The sequence below is a fragment of the Arctopsyche grandis genome, chromosome 8 (assembly GCF_051622035.1).
Source record: "Arctopsyche grandis isolate Sample6627 chromosome 8, ASM5162203v2, whole genome shotgun sequence".
NCBI lineage: Eukaryota > Metazoa > Arthropoda > Insecta > Trichoptera > Hydropsychidae > Arctopsyche > Arctopsyche grandis.
In genome coordinates, this window is record NC_135362.1 from 16,345,355 (window position 1) to 16,358,463 (window position 13,109).

The following is a 13,109-nucleotide window of genomic DNA, read 5'->3' on the forward strand; positions in this document are numbered from 1 at the left end:
TTCGTTCACCTTTTTTGTATATTTTTTGTGTAAAAATTCGTCAGCGTTTACATAAACGGATACATCACGTGTATGTACATATGTATGTATACGACAGCGTATACATACAAACACGTGAGTTCACATGTAGGTGGAATATACATATGTTCGTGGAAAAACAAATTAAATTTCCATTAAATCGATTTGCAAAATACGTTCCAGTGATTTGCAAAACTTCCAACCCCTTTTCTTGGAGTTTTCACGTTTGGTTTTCCTACCGTGGGAAAATCTATTGAAGGAGCAACTGGCGACCCTTTGCATACGGTCGCAACCCGCTTTGTTTCCATTTGACGCGCGTCAAACAAAGAAGCTCGGTTAAAAGGTTTCCTTTTTCAATTTCCAAAAGAGTGACAAGTTGTTCGCGTTGACGATACGGCCTTAATTCAAAATGGTGGAGGGTTCATTGTTGCCGAAGGCCTCTTGCCTAGCCGGCCATCTTGCGCGTGTAATTGGCGCCATTCTGCGCGATGACGTACTTGACATCATTAACCCTTTCGACGTCGTCCAAACACGTACATAAGCGACTCCCGCTAATGAACCTTAGTCCCTACTTAACATTTTCGGAATGAATTGCAAATTTTTCCTTTTTTTCTCAGTCTAAAATTGAATTTATTAGTTGTAGTATAGCAATTTACAACTAAAAAATTGTAATCAATGTTTATTTTTTATAATAAATTCACTATCAAATTTTATGCTTGCTACTGGCAACTCATTTTGACGTTTGATTTGCCGGGCGGATCCCGATTGGGTCGTGAGAGCTATTTTAGAGATATTAATTTGACTTTAAATGTCGGTTTGACATACGAACATACATATGTATGTCATATAATTTATTTTACAGCAGTGCAAAAAATATTATCCCGTTTCTTTTTTACAAATTCATTTCTTACATATTTAACTCTTCTTATTATACTCTTCTAGGAATTGTATTATATAAATCATAAAATTAATATACATAGACATGTACAGCGATAATTTCATTATTTGAAAATAAAAGAGTGATCTCGTAAATTCAACAAATTTTTGAATCGTTTTCCATGCTTTAGATGCAGATTAAAGTTTTTTTCCAAAGCTTTGTAAAAAAAAAACTGTATCCATGTACAAATGTATATATGTATATAGTACAAGGGTCTGCGTGACGAGAGAAGGCAAAGATCGAAAATCGAAAGATCTGAAGTCGAAAGATCAAAAAAAAAAATATTAATGTACGCGCGCAGAATACGGGAGGAAAAACCTGTTCCTCTTGTTCCTGTTGTATCCTGCTCGCGCAAATTAAGTGAGTATGTACGTTAGTATGTACCGTTTACCATGCACCATTTTTTTTTGATCTTTCGACTTAAGATCTTTCGATTTTCGATCTTTGCCTTCTGATATTTGCGTTTTCTGTAATTTAACATTCTGTCTCGTCACGGTGACCGATAGTACAAACAGCAACATGTTCATATTAAAAGTAAGCAAATAGTACATTTAAGTACATAAATATGTACATATCAAATGGAAAAACGTGCACTCAACGATGGTCATTTTTTATGAAATACATAACTTTGCATAGATTATATTCTTAGTAGAATTAACTTAATTCATCGTTAATTATTCTGTCGACCACTAGTTGACAACTTTATCGGTGATATTTTAGATCATTTAGTACATCATACAAAATACAAATATATTTTCCAGGACAATACACTCCCACTATCGAAGCATTGACTTGTCAAAATGTAAACCATTTCCGTACCATAGCTATCAAACTACATAGAGCAATACAACGCAATTGAAACTGCGAACACTGCCTGAACAAACCTACAGCTCAAACTCACCTGGAACTCGCCAATTTATAATTAGGGCAACTGCTGCTAACAAGATAGCCACTCAATTAATGCTGCCACCGCTTGAATACCTAAACAACCCTTTAATAGTTTCATCAATCAATAACAACGGCCTGACCAATCCACCTAGCAGCTACCTACGCATTTGTACAAATTTGGTTACAAACGACTCATCTGCAAATTAACACATTTGTTCATACATAAAGACATATCCGATATGATTAAATATATCATTCGCGCGTGCCATTTAATAGTTTCGAGTGCTTTCCGTTAAAATTTCCCGCGTCCTTCCGGTACATTCGAAGCGTCGAAATTTTCATAGCCCGCGTAAAATATTCAGCGCACGCGGTAAGCCTGAAAATTAATTATTAAAACCTATGCGACGCCACTGGATGTTTTTATATTTCGTTGATATGTATGTTCATATCCCTCCGAGTGTTTCACATTTTTTTCTGTGGCACGATTTTCACGGTTGTGGGGTTTGTTTATTAATTTGCGAACGCGACACGGTCACGCCATTGTCCCATTTGGCCGACGTACACGTGTCCACGAAGATATGTGGCCTATAAGGGGATATTTTTTCAGTGTTCAAGACGTATTAAGACGCAACGGCAATAAATTACTTTCTTATAAAAGCCTTTCGAATAACACTTAACTGCTGTGTTTTCCCGATAAACGTATACATGCGATGGTATGTGCCAAAAGTTGTAGTATACTACAATATAATATAATAGTTAGCACGTATTCGTGCAAATCTATAATATATCGCATATATGTAAAGGAAATATGAAACAACGTAGACACTTTCTAGGATTTTCTTTATGTGAAAATAAAGATAGAATGTCAAGAATATAAATCTGTTTAAACAGTAAGAGTTTGAATGGGTTAGATTTATTATATAAAGATGAAAAATACAAAAAATAAATAGGAAAAACACTTAAAATTAGCATTAGACATACATACAAAACGTATGGTATGTATGTATGTATGTGTGGTAAAAACTGTTTTCCCTAGGGATATTTAAATTTATTTATACAAAAAATACCAGTGAAATTTATAACCCACGATACAATTCGTGACTTGAATAGCACTGTTTAACAAATTTTCAATTTATTTTCATTATTAAGTTTATGAGATATTGTCAACTAAACAAAGAACTTTCTCTATGCTTTTGAACTTAGCAGTATAATTTAAGTATAAATAAAATATAAAATATAAGTAAATATAGAATTCGAGTTAATAAAGTTTGAGAATAGCGAATATGATTCAAGAACATTTTACAGTTGTTTCCGATTGACGGAAATTAACTTCAAGATCTTATCGAACCCATTGAATTTCAACAAAAACCTAAATACCAATACGTATAAATATAACATTAAATGATAAATTACCACCATATTAAAGTGAAGGTTGTTAAATATAGCTCCTACAACATTAAGTCTACAACATTCGCTTTAAAAGTATTCATCAATCATCGACATTGACATACATAATATTTAGATCAAAATTTAATTAATATTTTAGGGGCACTATCAGTTTTATCATACACTTTACAAGATGACAGGGGTGTCTATACATTTTACGTTTTAATTTTGAGTCGTAATATTTGACAGTTAGTGTCTAATATTGTAATTCACCTGGTGTTCTCGACGCGGCTCCGTTTCGCCTCCGTCGTAGATCACTTTTCCTTTAATAAATTTTCCGTTTTCGCAGTTGACTAAGACAAATGCCATTATATTTCGTTTAAAGTGGGTCAGAATCCTCGTTTCCGGTTTCGTATCCTCCCCTTTGTCTGGCGAATCGTCGCCGCCCCAAGGAAGCGTCTTTTCACCTTCCTGCAACGTCCACTTTTGTTCGAGTCATAATTTCAATACAAAGCTGAAAAGCCCACATAATTCGCGAAATAACATAATGATCTCGTTTGTTTTAATTATAATATAATACCTACGTGTACGAACTGTGTAACTTTCTCGAAAATTTATGTCGAGCGTTTACATTTACATTACAATCTTAATGGTAGAAACGCAATAAATACTAAGTATTTAATACGTAAAATTAATACTTCACTATTTATTTTCATACATGATAATAATCGACATTATAAAAGTACACAATATTAACAAAGATTGTATGTTATTCATTAACAAGTAGGCCGACAGTGGTTTCTATGCAAATTAAACAGTACTAGCAGTATTTTTTTCACGACGTAAATATACTTTGTATAGTTTAGCTGAAGCGATTTATTACATTTTGCTTTTTATGCGCCTGTAAATCGTATACTTTGAGAGAAAGCAACACGCATTATTAAACACAACAAAGTTTCATTTGCGCACCACTAACTTCTAATACGCTTAAGACCGACTATCTTTTATTTGCGACATTAAACTACTAGTCAAATCCGCTTTTCATTTCCCGAACGATAAATCCGAAGAGCGTCGTAAAATAATCGCGAATTAATCGACTGTTTACAAAATAAATAAAACAAAAGTAAAAATACGACCCATTCGCTTATTTACACTTACAATAACGAATGGTAATATTATTCAAATGCCACGAAAGTTCGAATGCGTGCAAATGATTGCGATAAAAATCGTGTGCGGATGATGTAAAACCGCGGATGGGGAGGGTTTAAGCGTCAATAAATCATGGCGATATGAGAAATATGAATAAATTAACTTACGTTGCGAACGAAACACCAGTTTGCTATCACGGCGACGGCAAAGTTGTCAATCACACACTAACAACAATGTTTACATTCAGCAAAGTTTTCAAATATCACTTGAATTTTTTTTTTTATAGTGTTTATATTTTTAAAACTTTGAAATATTATGAAATTTTTTAAAATGAGATGATTTTTTTTTAGATGAGATATTCGATATAGCGTGTTGCACAAAGATTCACTGTTGGATTAGTGGAGATGGAGGGTAGAGGCGCGCGCTCGTAGCGCTACCTCCTCCAGAGTGGAGTGTGACGCGGGGTTACCCTTGTTCGGGAAATGGTCTGCGCATGACACAATATCCATTGACAGCAAACAGCTTCGTTTCCGTCAACTTGCCGCCTTCGACTAGACAGCTTGGCGCGCGATGTCACCCATCGGAACCGCTTCGAAAACAAACGGCTTAAAATTTCATCCCCATTCCGATACAAGCCGCATGGAGAGCGAACGACTGAATCGTTGATTGATCGTTTATATACAAATACACCGTGTTGCAAAAATATCAACCAGATTTGAAAACGCAATACGAAATCATGACATGAAAAGGTGTTCCATGTCCACCGCTAGATGCCTCTACCAGTGCATAAAAAGCCCATAACCTCAGTCGTTTTCAAAATGGCGACCTCGATTTTTTGAACAGTTTGTTGGTCGTAGACCTTTTGCTATGACGAGCAGGGCCGTGCCTACCATGTGTACTAATGCGAGCAACGCACACAGGCGGCCGAAATGGTTCGGTGATTACTGGTCACAAAGTCACTAAAATGTTTATAACGGAACATCTGGCAGCCGAAAAGTCCATTATACTAGCGATAACTATAATACTAACGAGAACTTGAGTGCCAAATATTGTGTATTCGCGATTTTCATGGCAAAAATTGTCTTTGTGACCACCGCAATATATTCAGGTGGCCGAAAGAATGAGTCGAAAAAATTATATTCCTTAAAATGTACGAAACAAGACATCGTACTTTTTTAAATGCATTATGTTTTATTGTTGTATACTTGCGGATTGCTGTTGCAAGTTACAACTTGTAACACACCCGAACTATTCGGGGAAATAACGGGATTGCAGGTATAGCTTTGGTCCGCGTAGAGCTATTTCTCTTATGTTCAATTATCTTTGTGACTGCCAGATATATTTCTTCAAGGATGCCGAGTATCGGTTTGTCATCGAAAGAATGATGTCCTAAATGTGGGATTGAGGGAAAAAAACTATATTCATGAATGAACTTGAAAACGTTTGGTCTCTCTTATCGTCTGGTCTATTATTAAACGATTTTGGTTTTCTTTCTGTTTTTCTGGTTAATTTTTATTGTGATTAAAAATTTCAACACTATATTTCTCACACAATATTCAACAAGGTAAGATTTTTGCACTACTCGCATGCACTTCATTTTTTAAAAGGGCGGCCGATTTAAATTTGCACACAAGCGGAGGAACTCCTGGGCGCGGCCCTGATGACGAGAAATGTCTTTCCTGATAAGAAGGCACTGTCATTCAAAGACTATATTATGTACATATATATATATATATATATATATATATATATATATATATATATATATATATATATATATATATATATATATATATATATATATATATATGGAGTTCGGTCTTTCGTGTCATGCGGGGAAGACGTGCTTCTGCGTTCTTCCCGCTATTACTCGCTTAAACCCGGCTATTGCACGAAATTTAATCTAAAAACTTAACCATCTAATCACTTATTTTACTAATTGCATCCTAGTATAATTTAAGTGTAAAAATAAACAGCAAATCGGTCGTAAAAAGCGGTTTTATATCAGTTATTTCGAAAAATTTTGTGTCAAATCTGAGCAAAAGGATATACGAACGAGATACATCTCCTTACCTGAATACAAAAAAGGGTCCTTCAGTCGGTCCCACAGAAGCAATAAATCTTCCACATAATTGCTTCCAGCCAAAAATCTTTAACGAACTTTACTTAATAGAATAATAGCAAACAGAAACGGTGTTTCCCAACTGTCTATCAGTTCTTTTTCATATTTAAATTATATTAAAGTAATTCGTGTAATTTTATATTCTTTACTAAAGTTATTATTAAAGTATTAAATTGCAAACCGCACTCACATATATAAATCCGTTGTCTCCAAAGAGGCGTCTCACGATAAAGATCTATAAAAAAGTAGTATAACAATTGCTAATCTATTATTATCTATTATAACTAACTACTTTCACTTACAAAGTAACCCTGTTAAATGGCATGTAATAACTCATAAGTGATCCAAGTGATACCTAGGATGACTATCTGTCAAAGCTGACCACAGAGAAGAGTCTATGGCGGTAAGAACTCACTCCTTGAATGGAAATCTCTCTCAAGTACCGCCTTTTTCTCAACACATCTTGGATAAATGCGAGAAAAATAATATCCAAACCTCCAACAAGGTAAGAGTGACGATGGATGATAGCTTAGCTAATAGAAACCTGTATTTAGCCACGTACAATGTAAGAACGTTATCGAGTGAAGGAAGTGTGCTTGCATTAGAGAATGAATTAGAAAATATCAAATGGGATATAGTAGGACTTAGTGAAGTAAGACGAAAACAGCAAAACCAAATAATCCTAAAAAGTGGTAACTGTCTCTACTGGAGAGGGCTACCAAATGGTAGAATAGGAGGAGTAGGGTTTCTTATCAATAAGAGAATAGAAAGAAATATTATAGAAATAAGCGACATATCGGAACGTATATGCTATATAGTATTAAGAATCTCGAGCAGGTACACTTGTCAAATCTTCCAAGTGTACGCCCCCACATCTAGCCACCCAGACGAGGAAATAGAAGACTTCTACGAAAAAATACAGGACGCATACGATAATAGCCGTCACCACTTTAAAATAATCATGGGCGACTTTAACGCAAAAATAGGACAAAAGGCAAATACAGAAAGAGCAGTAGGCAATTTTGGTACCGGCCAAAGAAACGACAGAGGCGATCGCCTCATAGAATTCGCAGAACACAACAGGCTCTTTATCACTAATTCATTTTTCAGGAAAAACACCAACAATAAGTGGACTTGGGAGAGTCCTAAAGGAGACAGAAACGAGATCGATTTCATCCTAACAAATGCCCTGCACTCCGTTAAAGACGTTAGTGTTTTAAGTAAAGTAGATATAGGTAGCGATCACAGATTAGTCCGTGCCAAGATGGCCATTAATATAAATTGCGAACGTAGGAAATTAATAAAAGGATGCAGTAACTCTCTAGATTTCGCTCAACTAAGGTCTAGGAAAAAGGAATTCGAACTCGAACTTGGAAATCGATACGGGAAATTAAACCCAGAAGCAGACATCGAGGAATTGAACACTGTAATTAGTTCGGTTCTAACCTCAACAGGTAAGAAATTAGGTGGATTCAGGAAACAGATTAAATTAAGCAAAATTTCAGCGGAAACAAAAAACCTAATTAAGCATAAAAGGAATTTAGATAGGGATAATAATAAGCAAGAATACAATCTAGTAAATAAGGAAATTAAAAAGAGAATAGTCAGGGATGTCAGGGATTTTAACAGCAAGCTAATAGAAAATACCATTAAGAATAACCGTAGCCTGAAAAAGTGCAAACAGGATCTTTTCTTAGGCAAAAACCAAATGATCGCAATCAGATCAGAGAGCGGAGTAATAATTAGGAATAGAGAAGAAATCATAGACAGAGTTTACACGTTCTATGCAAAACTATACGAGAACGACAACGGCCAATTCCCCGCTCTGGAATCGACACACGGCCAAAGAGTTCCTGCAGTATTGCCTAGCGAAGTAGAGGCCGCGCTAAAAACTGCAAAGAACGGTAAAACCCCAGGGGAAGATAATATTCCCATTGACTTACTAAAATGTGGCGGCCCCCCCCCTAATTAATATCTTAGCTAGGCTTTTCAGCAAATGCATCCAGAACCAAGCTATACCAGAAGGATGGAATAACGCAACTATCATTTTAATACACAAAAAAGGCGACAAAAGCGATATCAAGAACTACCGACCCATTAGTCTACTTTCAGCGGTCTACAAGCTCTTCACGAAGGTTATTACAGAAAGGCTGAAAAATATCCTCGACGAGAACCAACCTATAGAGCAGGCAGGGTTTAGGGCAAATTTCAGCACAATGGACCACCTCCAAGTAGTTGGCGAACTAATCGAGCGCGCCAACGAATATCAACGGCCATTGTGCCTAGGTTTCGTCGATTATGAGAAAGCCTTCGATACAGTTAGTCATAATGCAGTACTTAACGCTCTAAAAACACAGGGAGTGCCGGAACCCTATGTGGGACTGTTAGCTGCAATATATAAGAATGCCACAGCTTCGGTTAAAATTTTTTCAGGTACAGATAGATTTAGCATAGGAAAAGGAGTAAGACAAGGAGATACAATCTCGCCCAAGTTATTCAATGCGGTGCTTGAGGGAGTTTTCAGGAAATTGGATTGGGATACAGCCGGAGTAAGCATCAATGGTCGCTTTTTGAGTCACCTTCGGTTCGCAGACGATATAGTTTTAGTAGCTCGTGATTCAGCTGACCTACTTATCAGACTAACACAGCTGGACAGGGAAAGTAGAAAAGTAGGATTAAAAATTAACGTAGATAAGACTAAACTAATGTTCAATAGTTATTGCATGCCTGATAGCATCCCCTTAGATGATAAACCAGTAGAAGTAGTAAATAATTATTTATATTTAGGTCAAATAATTGACATGTCTGGTAGTAAAAATGAAGAGATAAAGAGACGTATGAAATTAGGGTGGAGTGCATTTGGACGGATGAATGCTGTTTTTAAATCAAAAATGCCACTCTGCCTGAAGAAAAGGATCTTTGATCAATGCGTTTTGCCAGTGATGACGTATGGATGTGAAACTTGGACACTGAACGCCAAGATGCAAAATAAAATCCAATGCACTCAAAGAAGTATGGAACGCTGTATGCTTGGCATAACGAGGAAAGACAGGAAGCGGAACACGTGGGTGAGAAATATGACAAGGGTAGTGGACATAGTGGATAGAGTGAAGAGATTGAAATGGCAATGGGCGGGTCACGTAGCTAGGAGGATGGACGAAAGGTGGACAAAAGAAGTGCTTGAATGGTACCCGAGAGAAGGCAAAAGAGTAAAAGGAAGACCGCAAGGAAGATGGGTGAACGAAATTAGGAAAATGTGCGGAATGAGATGGATGAGTGTTGCGCAAAACAGAGACGAGTGGAAGCGTGTTGGAGAGGCCTTCATCCAGCAGTGGATGGCGAATGGCTGTAAATGATGATGATGATATATATATATATATATATATATATATATATATATATATATATATATATATATATATATATATATATATATATATATAATGTATCATCCCTGCTGGATGAAGGCCTCTCCAACACGCTTCCATTCGTCTCTGTTTTGCGCAACTCCTATCCATCTCATCCCACATAATTTTCTAATTTCGTCTCTCCATCTTCCTTGCGGCCTTCCTTTCACCTTTGTGTTCTTTCGGGTATCATTCTAGCACTTATTTTGTCTACATTTCATCCATTCTTCTGGCTGCGTGACCCGCCCATCGCCATTTTGCCAGCAGCATAGCTCGGCCGTTAAGCTTCTGCATAACACGGAGAGGCGCCGGGTTCGATCCCATGAGCTGACCTCGATTGAAAAGAATTTTTCTGAGTACGTCTGTAGTGCTGCTGGTCAGACTTGGATATTTGTGACTCCAGGTCGATCGTTTCCTATCAGATTTTGCCAATTTTTTCTGATTTCATTGTTGAAACGGTTCCCGTTTAAAAATTGGCTAAAAATCCTTCCTACCTACATACTATGTCACCACTATTTGAGTATGATGAATGTACAATAAAATTGATGTACAATTCATAGATGTCTCGTTAATTTGCGAGTTTTTCAGTGTCTCGTTATTCAACGACTTGTAATAAAAATGCTGTATTGTAATTGTAATTTGTAATTGGCCAGGAAGGCGCATTGGGGTTTACCTATAAGGCCTTCCTGGTACGTATATATGTATGTATGTAAAAATAAATAAATAAATTTCAATTTATTCACTCTTTTCACTATACCCACTATCCTTGTCATATTCCCATCTACGTATTCCGTTTCCTATCTCTAATCGCTATGCCGAGCATACAGCGTTCCATACCTCTTTGATTTTATTGACCCCTATAAAACATCTTGGAGTTCAATGTCCAAGTTTCACATCCATACGTCATATATTATTAAATATTGAACCGAAAGTTTTATCAATGCAGTGGCGAAATTGTATTTTAAATAAAACAAAAATCTTGTACGATTTTAAACGAAGTAGAGAGATTTATCTCTCTTAGAATTAGTTATTTGTTAATTTGCAACGGAAAAATTCATAGCCTGCAATTTATCGGCCAACTCGTCGGTTTGAGAGTGGGATGCTAAACATTTTTCTTTCATTTTCAAACAATTCATAGCCGAACCAAACATTTTTAAAGCACTTCTGTATTGTTTGTTATTTTATTACAATCGTTTCATGCATTTTAAGGGGAAGGAAAATACCAGTAGATAATGCAAAGACCATGTGTTTTAATTAACTATCGTAGATAATAGAACAACTAGAAGAAAATAGAACAATCGGAAGAAAAAGATTCTCGACTGGTCGTTGGAATAGATTAGAGTTTTATATCATTTTACAAAAAAAAAAAAGTTCGAGAAAAACTCGAGAGCAAATTAAGATAGAATAGATGAATTTCCGACTTTTCTGAAAATGATCTATTGGAAACTTTCAACTCTTCAAATTTCGAAATTGCAATACTAATATAATAATAATTGAAATATCTTTCCCATCTTTAACCATTTGCCTGCGGATGACCTATATAGAAGTCATGCGTAAAATGCCAGTAGCGAAAATAGAGTGACTCACTGTGTAAACAAAATATTTCAGGTGTGATTCACTACATCTTCTTCTAATCTATAATTTGGAAAGAGACTTTGTATGTATGTAAATATCCTTGGTCGTCGTGGTCGTCGTCTTCGTCGTCTTCGTCGTCGTCGTCGTCGTCCGTAGATCGGTGACGTCATCGAACACGTGATTCGATTTTTTTTTTTTTCGATCCATGGGCGCCGATTTGTTTTTTTCGATTCAATGGATTCACCCCCGCGGGGGCGCAAGGCGAGTAGCTTCATGGGGTCCCGCCAGGGGCGCCACAAGGGGCGCAGCCCCGTGGGGCCCCAGCCTCATGGGGCGCAGCCCCATGGGGCTCTAAAGGGGGCGCCACAAGGGGCGCAGCCCCGTGGGGCCCAGCCTCATGGGGCGCAGCCCCATGGGGCTCAAAAGGGGGCGCCACAAGGGGCGCAGCCCCGTAGGGCCCCGAAGGGGGCCCGGGGGGCCCAGCCTCATGGGGCGCAGCCCCATGGGGCTCAAAAGGGGGCGCCACAAGGGACGCAGCCCCGTGGGGCCCCGTGGGGCCCCGAAGGGGGCCCGGGGGGCCCAGCCTCATGGGGCGCAGCCCCATGGGGCTCAAAAGGGGGCGCCACAAGGGGCGCAGCCCCGTGGGGCCCCGGGGGGGCCCAGCCTCATGGGGCGCATCCCCATGGGGCTCAAAAGGGGGCGCCACATGGGGCGCAGCCCCATGGGGCTCAAAAGGGGGCGCCAAAAGGGGCGCAGCCCCGTGGGGCCCCGAATGGGGGCCCGGGGGGCCCAGCCTCATGGGGCGCAGCCCCATGGGGCTCAAAAGGGGGCGCCACAAGGGGCGCAGCCCCGTGGGGCCCCGAAGGGGGCCCGGGGGGCCCAGCCTCATGGGGCGCAAGCCCTAATAGGCATTAACTAAGGGGGGCGAAGCGAAATTTGATTTTTTTTTTTGATTTTTTTAAATTTTTTTTTTGATTTTTTTTTTTATTTTTTTTTTGATTTTTTTTTTATTTTTTTTAAATTTTTTTTTTTATTTTTTTTTTAAATTTTTAAATTTTTTTTTTTTTTTTAATTAAATTAGCTTAGTCATGTTTAAGCGGTTTATATTATAAACACTGAGCGAAGCCGGGTAATACAGCTAGTATTTAATAAGTAGAAGTAAGAAGAGGTTAATAAAAAAAATAACAAATTTTGTCAATAAATAACATGTGTCAATTGACATATTTGGTGAATTGAATAAATCTTACAAAATACATATACTTATTTATAGTCGAAAATCCGATTTATAAATTCGATATAAAAAGTACCGTAAAAGTTGCCGCGGGCAAAGGTAAATATGGAAAAATTTATATCAACGTATGTTTTACAAAGTTTTTGATATAAAATTCTAATAATAGTAAATTTATGAATTATTTCCGAAATGTAAATTCTTCCAAGAAAACTTAATACAATCAAATTTATTACCGATGAAATATAATTTTTCTTTATAAAAATTCTAATTTATGTAGTTTGAAATAACGAGTATTAACCTATTGAACATTTAAAAAAAAGTATACATAAAAATCAAATCAAATAATGGGGACGCACACAAATGCATACTTACGGGGGAAAATATAAAAGTCAAAAT